General features: G+C 39.6%; 1 long non-coding RNA gene across 1 annotated transcript; it reads left to right on the forward strand.

The window, feature by feature from the left end:
- The first annotated feature begins 1,152 nt into the window (after window positions 1-1,152).
- On the forward strand, window positions 1,153-4,066 carry LOC136447324 (uncharacterized). Its single transcript, XR_010757707.1, has 2 exons — window positions 1,153-3,114; window positions 3,287-4,066. It is a non-coding gene; the product is annotated as an uncharacterized lncRNA (long non-coding RNA).
- The last annotated feature ends 15,225 nt before the right edge of the window (window positions 4,067-19,291 follow it).

Raw genomic sequence — 19,291 nt, forward strand, 5'->3', positions numbered from 1 at the left:
AATCACTTTACTTTCTCATTCATGGTTAGGAAGTAATAGCTGACCAAAGTTACGCCCCCCACCCCATACTTATAAAGCATTATAGACCAATTTAGTGATACGGTCTAAAATTCAATCTCTTTATCAGAAGGGTCAAACTTTACATTCAAACGATAGGGCACTAGGCGGGTATTTGAGGAAATGAAATCACTTTACTTTCTCATTCATGGTTAGGAAGTAATAGCTGACCAAAGTTACGCCCCCCCCATACTTATAAAGCATTATAGAACAATTTAGTGATACGGTCTAAAATTCAATCTCTTTATCAGAAGGGTCAAACTTTACATTTAAACGATAGGGCACTAGGCGGGTATTTGAGGAAATGAAATCACTTTACTTTCTCATTCATTGATAGGAAGTAATAGCTGACCAAAGTTACGCCCTCCACTCCATACTTATAAAGCATTATAGACCAATTCAGTGCTCCGGTCTAAAATTCAATCTCTTTATCAGAAGGGTCAAACTTTACATTCAAACGATAGGGCACTTGGCGGGTATTTGAGGAAATGAAATCACTTTATTTTCTCGTTCATGGATAGGAAGTGATAGCTGACCAAAGTTACGCCCCCCACCCCATACTTATAAAGCATTTTAGACCAATTTAGTGATACGGTCTAAAATTCAATCTCTTTAGCAGAATGTTCAAACTTTACATTCAAACGATAGGGCACTTGGCGGGTATTTGAGGAAATGAAATCACTTTACTTTCTCATTCATGGTTAGGGAGTAATAGCTGACCAAAGTTACGCCCCCCACCCCATACTTATAAAGCATTATAGACCTATTCAGTGCTCCGGTCTAAAATTCAATCTCTTTAGCAGAATGTTCAAACTTTACATTCAAACGATAGGGCACTTGGCGGGTATTTGAGGAAATGAAATCACTTTACTTTCTCATTCATGGTTAGGGAGTAATAGCTGACCAAAGTTACGCCCTCCACTCCATACTTATAAAGCATTATAGACCAATTCAGTGCTCCGGTCTAAAATTCAATCTCTTTATCAGAAGGGTCAAACTTTACATTCAAACGATAGGGCACTTGGCGGGTATTTGAGGAAATGAAATCACTTTACTTTCTCATTCATGGTTAGGAAGTAATAGCTGACCAAAGTTACACTGCACGAAATGGCCACGTATCCTGACGGATCCGACGTATCCGGAATCGGGCCTCATGGCGTTTCCGAGCGAATCCGGAAAAATCCCAGTTCACTGCTCGGATACTGAAGTGCCCGCAGATCCGATCAATTCCGACGCCGTATTCTTCTGGATTCGTGATGCGCCTCGGATACCCGAAGATATTTGCGCGGGTCCCTCGTTTTTTGATATTTGGAATGTTCGGATTGTTTGTATGTCGGTAGTTGCTTCGGATCCTGACGAATAAATACACACGGCACGGCATGATCTCATTTCCTGACGAATCCAGCAGATCCGGAATTGCGCATCATAGCAGATACGGAACGTTTCCGATTGGATCCGATACACCTCAGATCAGACAATTCCGGTGCCGTATACGTCTGGATCCTTCATACGTTTCGGGTACAGATACGGAACGTTTCCGAGCAAATTCAGACAATTACCAGGTACACCTCAGATCCGGCAATTCCGACGCCGTATACGTCTGGATCCGTGATGCGCGTCGGATACCTGAGGATATTTGCGCGGATCCTTCGTTTCTAGATATTTGTCAATATGGCAGAGATGTTCGGATTGTTTGTCGGTAGTTGCTTCGGATCCTGACCAACAAATACACACTGCACGGCACGCGGCATGATCTCAGATCCTGACGAATCCAACAGATCCGGAATTGCGCATCATAGCAGATACGGAACGTTTCCGATTGGATCCGATGCACCTCAGATCCGACAATTCCCGCGCCGTATACGTCTGGATCCTTCATATGTTTCGGGTACAGATACGGAACGTTTCCGAGCAAATTCGGACAAATACCAGGAACACCTCAGATCCAGCAATTCTGATGCCGTATACGTCTGGATACGTTTCGGGTACAGATACAATATCTACTCGGATCTTTCATTTTTTTATGTATTTGCCAATATGTTAGAAGTTCAGATTTGCCAATATGTTAGAAGTCATGAGCTGTCTCGGATCCTGACGTGTACGGAACACGGATTCGTGTCGGATATCCAAATTACCCACAAGACACTTCTGGGCGCGACAAACGTTAACGGTTTTCTTTCGGTTAACAGCACAGACAAGAACGGCGTTTCATCACCTTCTGTGCTTAACATGGCATCGCCAGAGTCTACCATGGTCGACCAGTGATTTTTGAGTGACTTGAGAGTCGAAGGGAATTCGGTGTAAACTCAAACGCACGGAATTGCGACGTTGTCTTCTTCGTGCATGCAATATTCGTCGCCCCCCTCCCCCTTGTAAATGCTGGTAGGGAGTTGATTCATCATTTTGAGGGACTGCCCTTTGGTAAGTACAAATTGAAAAATTCCCGTTTCTAACTAGTTTTGACGTCAGTTATCCTCCTATTGTGGCTTGACATATCATCGCATTCGCATGACCATAAGAATTCTCCAGCCGACCTGCCCTTTTACGGCGTTAGGATGTAGGAAATTTAAAATTTCAATTTGTTCATTCTTGCCAATGGTCAGCAGACATGTGTGTCTGGTTAACGTTTCAGATACAAAATAGCAAGCAGTGGAGGGAAAGATAATTAAAGATATGGAAGGGAAGAAAATGTCATAAGTATTTGTCCCACAAAGATCCCACAGTTTGTGGATAGTGAACTAGAACTTATAAGGAGGCAGTAGTGTGCCTCAGTGATTATTTCATTCAGTTATAGCTGTGTATGTTTGATCAATATCATATTCAAGTTATAGATGTAAGTTTTACGTAGTCAATTCAACGATGCCCAGATTCATTTTTTACACATGCGAGTATGTGATATGTTTAATATTTGTCATTGTTTCCATTTATATATATATATCCAGTACAGCATCGGCAGATACTTCCTTCACAAATGCAGCACATATTGTGAGGACCTTGGCTAGGAACAAAGCAATCAACTGTCAGATGTTCAGCTGCTGAGTACCTCAGGCTCCTTTGGTAAGTCCATCATCGGTACACTTCAATGTTAGCTGAGAGAGGCATGATGGATATCCATTGTCCCGTGTTTTTTGTAGCTGCTGTGATGAAACGAAGCCCATGTCAAAATCATGTGACATGTTCCTTAAATACGTGAATTGATATTTATTCATCATTTGGTTTTATCATATAGGAACTGGTTCATCACAAGATGGACTCCAAGCTGAGTCCAACATGCAGATACAGAAGAAATCAGCCTTGCCTGTCCCTTACCAAGAATGCATGGAAGAAGTGAACTCAGATGTAGTCAGAGAATGGGGAGAGGACGATTATACACATGCAGTTCCACGGCATATGCTACGTTTAAAATGTGGCGTGTCATCATGGGAGTTCTTCAGACAGTATAATGTTACTTTCTATTTTCAACCTCTGTATTTGAAATAATTGTATCTGATGGCTTTTAGACTAAGAGCTGGCCACAAATAAGGCTTTTATTACTTTAGTGGAATATTTAGAACATGTAGATAATTTTGGTCCAAGGGCACTATACAGTAGTAAATATTACCACAATGTTGTGATGGTGTTACTTGTAATACATTTCATAATTTTTCAGAACATTGTGCTTGCACAACCCCAATTTACCGACATTAACCTGCATATGCAGTGGTGCTTTGAGTATGTGGATGTCCCTCAGCCTGTCTCAAATGAAATGGATCATTTAGCCATATAGTACTTCCGTATTGTATTGTATTTGATAGTTTTTGAACTTAGAAATACATTATGTTGAAATATGAAATAATGCATATGTTACATACAGGCTTTCCCAAACTTCCTGTCATTCATAATGATGTTTTGGGTATACTTAAATTAGGAATGCAAAGCACATAGTCGGATCCGTTACGGATTCGTTGTTGGGTCCACCTGTATCCGTCAGTATTCACCATTTTCTTCAAAATACAGAAAAATCCCTGTACGCATCCGTCAGGATCTGTGGCATTTCCGTACAGTGTACGGCTCCGTATTCGTCGAAAATCCCTTACTTTCGGATTCTTCAGGAAATATTCCATATACCGGTGCGGAAATAGTCGGATACGTTACACGAATCCGCATGTATCCGTCAGTATCCGCCAAAAATACAGAAAAATCCCTGTTCGTATCCGTCAGGATCGGTGGCATTTCCGTACAGTGTACGGCTCCGTATTCGTCGAAAATCCCTTACTTTCGGATTCTTCAGGAAATATTCCATATACCGGTGCGGAAATAGTCGGATACGTTACACGAATCCGCATGTATCCGTCAGTATCCGCCAAAAATACAGAAAAATTCCTGTTCGTATCCGTCAGGATCGGTGGCATTTCCGTACAGTGCACGGCTCCGTATTCGTCGAAAATCCCTTACTGTCGGATTCTTCAGGAAATATTCCATATACCGGTGCGGAAATAGTCGGATACCTTACACGAATCCGCATGTATCCGTCAGTATCCGTCAGTATCCGACAAAAATACAGAAAAATCCCGGTACGTATACGCCGGGAAACGAGGCCATTTCGTGCAGTGTTACGCCCCCCACCCCATACTTATAAAGCATTATAGAACAATTTAGTGATACGGTCTAAAATTCAATCTCTTTATCAGAAGGGTCAAACTTTACATTCAAACGATAGGGCACTTGGCGGGTATTTGAGGAAATGAAATCACTTTACTTTCTCATTCATGGATAGGAAGTAATAGCTGACCAAAGTTACGCCCCCCACCCCATACTTATAAAGCATTATAGACCAATTCAGTGCTCCGGTCTAAATTCAATGTCTTTAACAGAATGTTCAAACTTTACATTCAAAAGAAAGGGCACTCGGCGGGTATTTGAGGAAATGAAATCACTTTACTTTCTCATTCATGGTTAGGAAGTAATAGCTGACCAAAGTTACGCCCCCCACCCCATACTTATAAAGCATTATAGACCAATTCAGTGCTCCGGTCTAAAATTCAATCTCTTTATCAGAAGGGTCAAAATTTACATTCAATCGATAGGACACTTGGCGGGTATTTGAGGAAATGAAGTCACTTTACTTTCTCATTAATGGTTAGGAAGTAATAGCTGAGCAAAGTTACGACCCCCCGCCCCATACTTATAAAGCATTATAGACCAATTCAGTGCTCCAGTCTAAAATTCAATTTCTTTATCAGAATGGTCAAAATTTACATTCTAACGATAAGGCACTTGGTGGGTATTTGAGGAAATGAAGTCACTTTACTTTCTCATTCATGGTTAGGAAGTAATAGCTGACCAAAGTTACGCCCCCCACCCCATACTTATAAAGCATTATAGACCAATTCAGTGCTCCGGTCTAAAATTCAATCTCTTTATCAGAAGGGTCAAACTTTACATTCAAACGATAGGGCACTTGGCGGGTATTTGAGGAAATGAAATCACTTTTCTTTCTCATTCATGGTTAGGGAGTAATAGCTGACCAAAGTTACGCCCCCCACCCCATACTTATAAAGCATTATAGACCAATTTAGTAATACGGTCTAAAATTCAATCTCTTTAGCAGAATGTTCAAACTTTACATTCAAACGATAGGGCACTTGGCGGGTATTTGAGGAAATGAAATCACTTTACTTTCTCATTCATGGATAGGGAGTAATAGCTGACCAAAGTTACGCCCCCCACCCCATACTTATAAAGCATTATAGACCAATTCAGTGCTCCGGTCTTAAATTTAATCTCTTTAGCAGAATGTTCAAACTTTACATTCAAACGATAGGGCACTTGGCGGGTATTTGAGGAAATGAAATCACTTTACTTTCTCATTCATGGTTAGGAAGTAATAGCTGACCAAAGTTACGCCCTCCACCCTATACTTATAAAGCATTATAGACCAATTCAGTGCTCCGGTCTAAAATTCAATCTCTTTAGCAGAATGTTCAAACTTTACATTCAAACGATAGGGCACTTGGCGGGTATTTGAGGAAATGAAATCACTTTACTTTCTCATTCATGGTTAGGGAGTAATAGCTGACCAAAATTACGCCCCCCACCCCATACTTATAAAGCATTATAGACTAATTCAGTGCTCCGGTCTAAAATTCAATCTCTTTATCAGAATGTTTAAACTTTACATTCTAACGATAGGACACTTGGCGGGTATTTGAGGAAATGAAATCACTTTACTTTCTCATTCATGGTTAGGAAGTAATAGCTGACCAAAGTTACGCCCCCCACCCTATACTTATAAAGCATTATAGACCAATTCAGTGCTCCGGTCTAAAATTCAATCTCTTTAGCAGAATGTTCAAACTTTACATTCAAACGATAGGGCACTTGGCGGGTATTTGAGGAAATCAAATCACTTTACTTTCTCATTCATGGTTAGGGAGTAATAGCTGACCAAAGTTACGCCCCCCACCCCATACTTATAAAGCATTATAGACTAATTCAGTGCTCCGGTCTAAAATTCAATCTCTTTATCAGAAGGGTCAAAATTTACATTCTAACGATAGGACACTTGGCGGGTATTTGAGGAAATGAAATCACTTTACTTTCTCATTCATGGATAGGGAGTAATAGCTGACCAAAGTTACGCCCCCCACCCCATACTTATAAAGCATTATAGACCAATTCAGTGCTCCGGTCTAAAATTCAATCTCTTTATCAGAAGGGTCAAACTTTACATTCAAACGATAGGGCACTTGGCGGGTATTTGAGGAAATGAAATCACTTTACTTTCTCATTCATGGTTGGGGAGTAATAGCTGACCAAAGTTACGCCCCCCACCCCATACTTATAAAGTATTATAGAACAATTTAGTGATACGGTCTAAAATTCAATCTCTTTAGCAGAATGTTCAAACTTTACATTCAAACGATAGGGCACTTGGCGGGTATTTGAGGAAATGAAATCACTTTACTTTCTCATTCATGGATAGGGAGTAATAGCTGACCAAAGTTACGCCCCCCACCCCATACTTATAAAGCATTATAGACCAATTCAGTGCTCCGGTCTTAAATTTAATCTCTTTAGCAGAATGTTCAAACTTTACATTCAAACGATAGGGCACTTGGTGGGTATTTGAGGAAATGAAATCACTTTACTTTCTCATTCATGGTTAGGAAGTAATAGCTGACCAAAGTTACGCCCCCCACTCCATACTTATAAAGCATTATAGACCAATTTAGTAATACGGTCTAAAATTCAATCTCTTTATCAGAAGGGTCAAAATTTACATTCAAACGATAGGGCACTAGGCGGGTATTTGAGGAAATGAAATCACTTTACTTTCTCATTCATGGTTAGTAAGTAATAGCTGACCAAAGTTACGCCCCCCCATACTTATAAAGCATTATAGAACAATTTAGTGATACGGTCTAAAATTCAATCTCTTTATCAGAAGGGTCAAACTTTACATTCAAACGATAGGGCACTAGGCGGGTATTTGAGGAAATGAAATCACTTTACTTTCTCATTCATGGATAGGAAGAAATAGCTGACCAAAGTTACGCCCCCCACCCCATACTTATAAAGCATTTTAGACCAATTTAGTGATACGGTCTAAAATTCAATCTCTTTAGCAGAATGTTCAAACTTTACATTCAAACGATAGGGCACTTGGCGGGTATTTGAGGAAATGAAATCACTTTACTTTCTCATTCATGGTTAGGGAGCAATAGCTGACCAAAGTTACGCCCCCCACCCCATACTTATAAAGCATTATAGACCAATTCAGTGCTCCGGTCTAAAATTCAATCTCTTTAGCAGAATGTTCAAACTTTACATTCAAACGATAGGGCACTTGGCGGGTATTTGAGGAAATGAAATCACTTTACTTTCTCATTCATGGATAGGGAGTAATAGCTGACCAAAGTTACGCCCCCCACCCCATGCTTATAAAGCATTATAGACCAATTCAGTGCTCCGGTCTTAAATTTAATCTCTTTAGCAGAATGTTCAAACTTTACATTCAAACGATAGGGCACTTGGCGGGTATTTGAGGAAATGAAATCACTTTACTTTCTCATTCATGGTTAGGGAGTAATAGCTGACCAAAGTTACGCCCCCCACTCCATACTTATAAAGAATTATAGACCAATTCAGTGCTCCGGTCTAAAATTCAATCTCTTTATCAGAAGGGTCAAACTTTACATTCAAACGATAGGGCACTTGGCGGGTATTTGAGGAAATGAAATCACTTTACTTTCTCATTCATGGTTAGGAAGTAATAGCTTACCAAAGTTACGCCCCCCACCCCATACTTATAAAGCATTATAGACCAATTTAGTGATACGGTCTAAAATTCAATCTCTTTATCAGAAGGGTCAAACTTTACATTCAAACGATAGGGCACTTGGCGGGTATTTGAGGAAATGAAATCACTTTACTTTCTCATTCATGGATAGGAAGTAATAGCTGACCAAAGTTACGCCCCCCACCCCATACTTATAAAGCATTATAGACCAATTCAGTGCTCCGGTCTAAAATTCAATGTCTTTAACAGAATGTTCAAACTTTACATTCAAAAGAAAGGGCACTTGGCGGGTATTTGAGGAAATGAAATCACTTTACTTTCTCATTCATGGTTAGGAAGTAATAGCTGACCAAAGTTACGCCCCCAACCCCATACTTATAAAGCATTATAGACCAATTCAGTGCTCCGGTCTAAAATTCAATCTCTTTATCAGAAGGGTCAAAATTTACATTCAATCGATAGGACACTTGGCGGGTATTTGAGGAAATGAAGTCACTTTACTTTTTCATTAATGGTTAGGAAGTAATAGCTGACCAAAGTTACGCCCCCCCGCCCCATACTTATAAAGCATTATAGACCAATTCAGTGCTCCAGTCTAAAATTCAATTTCTTGATCAGAATGGTCAAAATTTACATTCTAACGATAAGGCACTTGGTGGGTATTTGAGGAAATGAAGTCACTTTATTTTCTCATTCATGGTTAGGAAGTAATAGCTGACCAAAGTTACGCCCCCCACCCTATACTTATAAAGCATTATAGACCAATTCAGTGCTCCGGTCTAAAATTCAATCTCTTTATCAGAAGGGTCAAACTTTACATTCAAACGATAGGGCACTTGGCGGGTATTTGAGGAAATGAAGTCACTTTACTTTCTCATTCATGGTTAGGAAGTAATAGCTGACCAAAGTTACGCCCCCCACCCCATACTTATAAAGCATTATAGACCAATTTAGTGATACGGTCTAAAATTCAATCTCTTTATCAGAAGGGTCAAAATTTACATTCAAACGATAGGGCACTTGGCGGGTATTTGAGGAAATGAAATCACTTTACTTTCTCATTCATGGTTAGGAAGTAATAGCTGACCAAAGTTACGCCCCCACCCCATACTTATAAAGCATTATAGAACAATTTAGTGATACGGTCTAAAATTCAATCTCTTTATCAGAATGTTCAAACTTTACATTCAAACGATAGGGCACTAGGCGGGTATTTGAGGAAATGAAATCACTTTACTTTCTCATTCATGGATAGGAAGTAATAGCTGACCAAAGTTACGCCCCCCACCCCATACTTATAAAGCATTATAGACCAATTCAGTGCTCCGGTCTAAAATTCAATGTCTTTAACAGAATGTTCAAACTTTACATTCAAAAGAAAGGGCACTTGGCGGGTATTTGAGGAAATGAAATCACTTTACTTTCTCATTCATGGTTAGGAAGTAATAGCTGACCAAAGTTACGCCCCCCACCCCATACTTATAAAGCATTATAGACCAATTCAGTGCTCCGGTCTAAAATTCAATCTCTTTATCAGAAGGGTCAAAATTTACATTCAATCGATAGGACACTTGGCGGGTATTTGAGGAAATGAAGTCACTTTACTTTTTCATTAATGGTTAGGAAGTAATAGCTGACCAAAGTTACGCCCCTCCGCCCCATACTTATAAAGCATTATAGACCAATTCAGTGCTCCAGTCTAAAATTCAATTTCTTTATCAGAATGGTCAAAATTTACATTCTAACGATAAGGCACTTGGTGGGTATTTGAGGAACTGAAGTCACTTTACTTTCTCATTCATGGTTAGATTGAGAAACAAAACCCAGTCAAAAACAGTCGAATCTGTCCAGAAGAGAGCATCGAGGATTATCAACGGGAATAGAGGTATCCAGACGACAGCCCACCTGCCAGCGCTCAAGTCTAGACGTGACGAAGCAGCCTTAAAACTCTTTCAACAGATGCTATCTGAAGACCATCCCTTGCACTACATGACAACAAGCAGTCGGCAACAACAAACCGGCAGAACTCTCAGAAACCATAACCATAGAACTCTACCTACTTGTAGGACCGAACGGCTGAAGAACTCGTTTCTGTTTCATGCCACAAAACTGTACAACCAGTCACTTTCGTGAACTTTTAAACGTGTAATGTGGTAAAAACCATCGTTTTTAAATTGTATTGATCTTTAAATCGTCCTAACATGTATATTTATGGCTATCTAAACTCGTCATTCCTGTCCGACGGTTTATTCTTGATGCCACGCACACAAGCTTGCAATTATTTTATAGTTCAAGGACATTTTAGATCAAATTGAACTGTGACCTGTATTTTGTATAACTAGTGGAACCTACAATTGTTACTGTCAGAACAATTCAGGATATCCAGTAGGATATCCTGCCAGTCTGCATATTTTGAATAAATTATAAAAGTATAGGAAGTAATAGCTGACCAAAGTTACGCCCCCACCCCATACTTATAAAGCATTATAGACCAATTCAGTGCTCCGGTCTAAAATTCAATCTCTTTATCAGAAGGGTCAAACTTTACATTCAAACGATAGGGCACTTGGCGGGTATTTGAGGAAATTAAATCACTTTACTTTCTCATTCATGGTTAGGAATTAATAGCTGACCAAAGTTACGCCCCCCACCCCATACTTATAAAGCATTATAGACCAATTCAGTGCTCCGGTCTAAAATTCAATCTCTTTAGCAGAATGTTCAAACTTTACATTCAAACGATAGGGCACTTGGCGGGTATTTGAGGAAATGAAATCACTTTACTTTCTCATTCATGGTTAGGGAGTAATAGCTGACCAAAGTTACGCCCCCCACCCCATACTTATAAAGCATTATAGACCAATTTAGTGATACGGTCTAAAATTCAATCTCTTTAGCAGAATGTTCAAACTTTACATTCAAACGATAGGGCACTTGGCGGGTATTTGAGGAAATGAAATCACTTTACTTTCTCATTCATGGATAGGGAGTAATAGCTGACCAAAGTTACGCCCCCCACCCCATACTTATAAAGCATTATAGACCAATTCAGTGCTCCGGTCTTAAATTTAATCTCTTTAGCAGAATGTTCAAACTTTACATTCAAACGATAGGACACTTGGCGGGTATTTGAGGAAATGAAATCACTTTACTTTCTCATTCATGGTTAGGAAGTAATAGCTGACCAAAGTTACGCCCCCCACCCTATACTTATAAAGCATTATAGACCAATTCAGTGCTCCGGTCTAAAATTCAATCTCTTAAGCAGAATGTTCAAACTTTACATTCAAACGATAGGGCACTTGGCGGGTATTTGAGGAAATGAAATCACTTTACTTTCACATTCATGGTTAGGGAGTAATAGCTGACCAAAGTTACGCCCCCCATCCCATACTTATAAAGCATTATAGACTAATTCAGTACTCCGGTCTAAAATTCAATCTCTTTATCAGAATGTTCAAACTTTACATTCAAACGATAGGACACTTGGCGGGTATTTGAGGAAATGAAATCACTTTACTTTCTCATTCATGGTTAGGAAGTAATAGCTGACCAAAGTTACGCCCCCAACCCCATACTTATAAAGCATTATAGACCAATTCAGTGCTCCGGTCTAAAATTCAATCTCTTTAGCAGAAGGGTCAAACTTTACATTCAAACGATAGGGCACTTGGCGGGTATTTGAGGAAAGGAAATCACTTTACTTTCTCATTCATGGTTAGGAAGTAATAGCTGACCAAAGTTACGCCCCCCACCCCATACTTATAAAGCATTTTAGACCAATTCAGTGCTCCGGTCTAAAATTCAATCTCTTTAGCAGAATGTTCAAACTTTACATTCTAACGATATGACACTTGGCGGGTATTTGAGGAAATGAAATCACTTTACTTTCTCATTCATGGTTAGGAAGTAATAGCTGACCAAAGTTACGCCCCCCACCCGCTTCTTATAAAGCATTATAGACCAATTCAGTGCTCCGGTCTAAAATTCAATCTCTTTAGCAGAATGTTCAAACTTTACATTCAAACGATAGGGCACTTGGCGGGTATTTGAGGAAATGAAATCACTTTACTTTCTCATTCATGGTTAGGGAGTAATAGCTGACCAAAGTTACACCCCCCCCCCACCCCATACGTATAAAGCATTATAGACCAATTCAGGGGCTCCGGTCTAAAATTCAATCTCTTTATCAGAATGATCAAACTTGACATTCAAACCATGAACGATAGGGCACTTGGCGGGTATTTGAGGAAATGAAATCACTTTACTTTCTCATTCATGGTTAGGAAGTAATAGCTGACCAAAGTTACGCCCCCCGTCCCATACTTATAAAGCATTATAGACCAATTCAGTGCTCCGGTTTAGAATTCAATCTCTTTAGCAGAATGTTCAAACTTTACATTCAAACGATAGGGCACTTGCCGGGTATTTGAGGAAATGAAATCACTTTACTTTCTCATTCATGGTTAGGGAGTAATAGCTGACCAAAGTTACGCCCCCCACCCCATACTTATAAAGCATTATAGACCTATTCAGTGCTCCGGTCTAAAATTCAATCCCTTTAGCAGAATGTTCAAACTTTACATTCAAACGATAGGGCACTTGGCGGGTATTTGAGGAAATGAAATCACTTTACTTTCTCATTCATGGATAGGGGGTAATAGCTGACCAAAGTTACGCCCCCCACCCCATACTTATAAAGCATTATAGACCAATTCAGTGCTCCGGTCTTAAATTTAATCTCTTTAGCAGAATGTTCAAACTTTACATTCAAACGATAGGGCACTTGGCGGGTATTTGAGGAAATGAAATCACTTTACTTTCTCATTCATGGTTAGGGAGTAATAGCTGACCAAAGTTACGCCCCCCACTCCATACTTATAAAGCATTATAGACCAATTCAGTGCTCCGGTCTTAAATTTAATCTCTTTATCAGAATGTTCAAACTTTACATTCAAACGATAGGACACTTGGCGGGTATTTGAGGAAATGAAATCACTTTACTTTCTCATTCATGGTTAGGAAGTAATAGCTGACCAAAGTTACGCCCCCCACCCCATACTTATAAAGCATTATAGACCAATTCAGTGCTCCGGTCTAAAATTCAATCTCTTTATCAGAAGGGTCAAACTTTACATTCAAACGATAGGGCACTTGGCGGGTATTTGAGGAAAGGAAATCACTTTACTTTCTCATTCATGGTTAGGAAGTAATAGCTGACCAAAGTTACGCCCCCCACCCGCTACTTATAAAGCATTTTAGACCAATTCAGTGCTCCGGTCTAAAATTCAATCTCTTTATCAGAATGTTCAAACTTTACATTCTAACGATATGACACTTGGCGGGTATTTGAGGAAATGAAATCACTTTACTTTCTCATTCATGGTTAGGAAGTAATAGCTGACCAAAGTTACGCCCCCCACCCGCTTCTTATAAAGCATTATAGACCAATTCAGTGCTCCGGTCTAAAATTCAATCTCTTTAGCAGAATGTTCAAACTTTACATTCAAACGATAGGGCACTTGGCGGGTATTTGAGGAAATGAAATCACTTTACTTTCTCATTCATGGTTAGGGAGTAATAGCTGACCAAAGTTACACCCCCCCCCACCCCATACGTATAAAGCATTATAGACCAATTCAGGTGCTCCGGTCTAAAATTCAATCTCTTTATCAGAATGATCAAACTTGACATTCAAACCATGAACGATAGGGCACTTGGCGGGTATTTGAGGAAATGAAATCACTTTACTTTCTCATTCATGGTTAGGAAGTAATAGCTGACCAAAGTTACGCCCCCCGTCCCATACTTATAAAGCATTATAGACCTATTCAGTGCTCCGGTCTAAAATTCAATCTCTTTATCAGAATGATCAAACTTGACATTCAAACCATGAACGATAGGGCACTTGGCGGGTATTTGAGGAAATGAAATCACTTTACTTTCTCATTCATGGTTAGGAAGTAATAGCTGACCAAAGTTACGCCCCCCGTCCCATACTTATAAAGCATTATAGACCAATTCAGTGCTCCGGTTTAGAATTCAATCTCTTTAGCAGAATGTTCAAACTTTACATTCAAACGATAGGGCACTTGCCGGGTATTTGAGGAAATGAAATCACTTTACTTTCTCATTCATGGTTAGGAAGTAATAGCTGACCAAAGTTACGCCCCCCACCCCATACTTATAAAGCATTATAGACCAATTCAGTGCTCCGGTCTAAAATTCAATCTCTTTATCAGAAGGGTCAAACTTTACATTCAAACGATAGGGCACTTGGCGGGTATTTGAGGAAAGGAAATCACTTTACTTTCTCATTCATGGTTAGGAAGTAATAGCTAACCAAAGTTACGCCCCCCACCCCATACTTATAAAGCATTTTAGACCAATTCAGTGCTCCGGTCTAAAATTCAATCTCTTTAGCAGAATGTTCAAACTTTACATTCTAACGATATGACACTTGGCGGGTATTTGAGGAAATGAAATCACTTTACTTTCTCATTCATGGTTAGGAAGTAATAGCTGACCAAAGTTACGCCCCCCACCCGCTTCTTATAAAGCATTATAGACCAATTCAGTGCTCCGGTCTAAAATTCAATCTCTTTAGCAGAATGTTCAAACTTTACATTCAAACGATAGGGCACTTGGCGGGTATTTGAGGAAATGAAATCACTTTACTTTCTCATTCATGGTTAGGGAGTAATAGCTGACCAAAGTTACACCCCCCCCCCCACCCCATACGTATAAAGCATTATAGACCAATTCAGGGGCTCCGGTCTAAAATTCAATCTCTTTATCAGAATGATCAAACTTGACATTCAAACCATGAACGATAGGGCACTTGGCGGGTATTTGAGGAAATGAAATCACTTTACTTTCTCATTCATGGTTAGGAAGTAATAGCTGACCAAAGTTACGCCCCCCGTCCCATACTTATAAAGCATTATAGACCAATTCAGTGCTCCGGTTTAGAATTCAATCTCTTTAGCAGAATGTTCAAACTTTACATTCAAACGATAGGGCACTTGCCGGGTATTTGAGGAAATGAAATCACTTTACTTTCTCATTCATGGTTAGGGAGTAATAGCTGACCAAAGTTACGCCCCCCACCCCATACTTATAAAGCATTATAGACCTATTCAGTGCTCCGGTCTAAAATTCAATCCCTTTAGCAGAATGTTCAAACTTTACATTCAAACGATAGGGCACTTGGCGGGTATTTGAGGAAATGAAATCACTTTACTTTCTCATTCATGGATAGGGGGTAATAGCTGACCAAAGTTACGCCCCCCACCCCATACTTATAAAGCATTATAGACCAATTCAGTGCTCCGGTCTTAAATTTAATCTCTTTAGCAGAATGTTCAAACTTTACATTCAAACGATAGGGCACTTGGCGGGTATTTGAGGAAATGAAATCACTTTACTTTCTCATTCATGGTTAGGGAGTAATAGCTGACCAAAGTTACGCCCCCCACTCCATACTTATAAAGCATTATAGACCAATTCAGTGCTCCGGTCTTAAATTTAATCTCTTTATCAGAATGTTCAAACTTTACATTCAAACGATAGGACACTTGGCGGGTATTTGAGGAAATGAAATCACTTTACTTTCTCATTCATGGTTAGGAAGTAATAGCTGACCAAAGTTACGCCCCCCACCCCATACTTATAAAGCATTATAGACCAATTCAGTGCTCCGGTCTAAAATTCAATCTCTTTATCAGAAGGGTCAAACTTTACATTCAAACGATAGGGCACTTGGCGGGTATTTGAGGAAAGGAAATCACTTTACTTTCTCATTCATGGTTAGGAAGTAATAGCTGACCAAAGTTACGCCCCCCACCCGCTACTTATAAAGCATTTTAGACCAATTCAGTGCTCCGGTCTAAAATTCAATCTCTTTATCAGAATGTTCAAACTTTACATTCTAACGATATGACACTTGGCGGGTATTTGAGGAAATGAAATCACTTTACTTTCTCATTCATGGTTAGGAAGTAATAGCTGACCAAAGTTACGCCCCCCACCCGCTTCTTATAAAGCATTATAGACCAATTCAGTGCTCCGGTCTAAAATTCAATCTCTTTAGCAGAATGTTCAAACTTTACATTCAAACGATAGGGCACTTGGCGGGTATTTGAGGAAATGAAATCACTTTACTTTCTCATTCATGGTTAGGGAGTAATAGCTGACCAAAGTTACACCCCCCCCCACCCCATACGTATAAAGCATTATAGACCAATTCAGGTGCTCCGGTCTAAAATTCAATCTCTTTATCAGAATGATCAAACTTGACATTCAAACCATGAACGATAGGGCACTTGGCGGGTATTTGAGGAAATGAAATCACTTTACTTTCTCATTCATGGTTAGGAAGTAATAGCTGACCAAAGTTACGCCCCCCGTCCCATACTTATAAAGCATTATAGACCAATTCAGTGCTCCGGTTTAGAATTCAATCTCTTTAGCAGAATGTTCAAACTTTACATTCAAACGATAGGGCACTTGCCGGGTATTTGAGGAAATGAAATCACTTTACTTTCTCATTCATGGTTAGGGAGTAATAGCTGACCAAAGTTACGCCCCCCACCCCATACTTATAAAGCATTATAGACCTATTCAGTGCTCCGGTCTAAAATTCAATCCCTTTAGCAGAATGTTCAAACTTTACATTCAAACGATAGGGCACTTGGCGGGTATTTGAGGAAATGAAATCACTTTACTTTCTCATTCATGGTTAGGAAGTAATAGCTGACCAAAGTTACGCCCCCCGCCCCATACTTATAAAGCATTATAGACCAATTCAGTGCTCCGGTCTAGAATTCAATCTCTTTAGCAGAATGTTCAAACTTTACATTCAAACGATAGGGCACTTGGCGGGTATTTTAGGAAATGAAATCACTTTACTTTCTCATTTATGGTTAGGGTGTAATAGCTGACCAAAGTTACGCCCCCCACCCCATACTTATAAAGCATTATAGACCTATTCAGTGCTCCGGTCTAAAATTTAATCTCTTTAGCAGAATGTTTAAACTTTACATTCAAACGATAGGGCACTTGGCGGGTATTTGAGGAAATGAAATCACTTTACTTTCTCATTCATGGATAGGGAGTAATAGCTGACCAAAGTTACGCCCCCCACCCCATACTTATAAAGCATTATAGACCAATTCAGTGCTCCGGTCTTAAATTTAATCTCTTTAGCAGAATGTTCAAACTTTACATTCTAACGATATGACACTTGGCGGGTATTTGAGGAAATGAAATCACTTTACTTTCTCATTCATGGTTAGGAAGTAATAGCTGACCAAAGTTACGCCCCCCACCCGCTTCTTATAAAGCATTATAGACCAATTCAGTGCTCCGGTCTAAAATTCAATCTCTTTAGCAGAATGTTCAAACTTTACATTCAAACGATAGGGCACTTGGCGGGTATTTGAGGAAATGAAATCACTTTACTTTCTCATTCATGGTTAGGGAGTAATAGCTGACCAAAGTTACACCCCCCCCCCCACCCCATACGTATAAAGCATTATAGACCAATTCAGGGGCTCCGGTCTAAAATTCAATCTCTTTATCAGAATGATCAAACTTGACATTCAAACCATGAACGATAGGGCACTTGGCGGGTATTTGAGGAAATGAAATCACTTTACTTTCTCATTCATGGTTAGGAAGTAATAGCTGACCAAAGTTACGCCCCCCGTCCCATACTTATAAAGCATTATAGACCAATTCAGTGCTCCGGTTTAGAATTCAATCTCTTTAGCAGAATGTTCAAACTTTACATTCAAACGATAGGGCACTTGCCGGGTATTTGAGGAAATGAAATCACTTTACTTTCTCATTCATGGTTAGGGAGTAATAGCTGACCAAAGTTACGCCCCCCACCCCATACTTATAAAGCATTATAGACCTATTCAGTGCTCCGGTCTAAAATTCAATCCCTTTAGCAGAATGTTCAAACTTTACATTCAAACGATAGGGCACTTGGCGGGTATTTGAGGAAATGAAATCACTTTACTTTCTCATTCATGGATAGGGGGTAATAGCTGACCAAAGTTACGCCCCCCACCCCATACTTATAAAGCATTATAGACCAATTCAGTGCTCCGGTCTTAAATTTAATCTCTTTAGCAGAATGTTCAAACTTTACATTCAAACGATAGGGCACTTGGCGGGTATTTGAGGAAATGAAATCACTTTACTTTCTCATTCATGGTTAGGGAGTAATAGCTGACCAAAGTTACGCCCCCCACTCCATACTTATAAAGCATTATAGACCAATTCAGTGCTCCGGTCTTAAATTTAATCTCTTTATCAGAATGTTCAAACTTTACATTCAAACGATAGGACACTTGGCGGGTATTTGAGGAAATGAAATCACTTTACTTTCTCATTCATGGTTAGGAAGTAATAGCTGACCAAAGTTACGCCCCCCACCCCATACTTATAAAGCATTATAGACCAATTCAGTGCTCCGGTCTAAAATTCAATCTCTTTATCAGAAGGGTCAAACTTTACATTCAAACGATAGGGCACTTGGCGGGTATTTGAGGAAAGGAAATCACTTTACTTTCTCATTCATGGTTAGGAAGTAATAGCTGACCAAAGTTACGCCCCCCACCCGCTACTTATAAAGCATTTTAGACCAATTCAGTGCTCCGGTCTAAAATTCAATCTCTTTATCAGAATGTTCAAACTTTACATTCTAACGATATGACACTTGGCGGGTATTTGAGGAAATGAAATCACTTTACTTTCTCATTCATGGTTAGGAAGTAATAGCTGACCAAAGTTACGCCCCCCACCCGCTTCTTATAAAGCATTATAGACCAATTCAGTGCTCCGGTCTAAAATTCAATCTCTTTAGCAGAATGTTCAAACTTTACATTCAAACGATAGGGCACTTGGCGGGTATTTGAGGAAATGAAATCACTTTACTTTCTC

The sequence above is a fragment of the Branchiostoma lanceolatum genome, chromosome 13 (assembly GCF_035083965.1).
Source record: "Branchiostoma lanceolatum isolate klBraLanc5 chromosome 13, klBraLanc5.hap2, whole genome shotgun sequence".
Classification (NCBI taxonomy): Eukaryota; Metazoa; Chordata; class Leptocardii; order Amphioxiformes; family Branchiostomatidae; genus Branchiostoma; species Branchiostoma lanceolatum.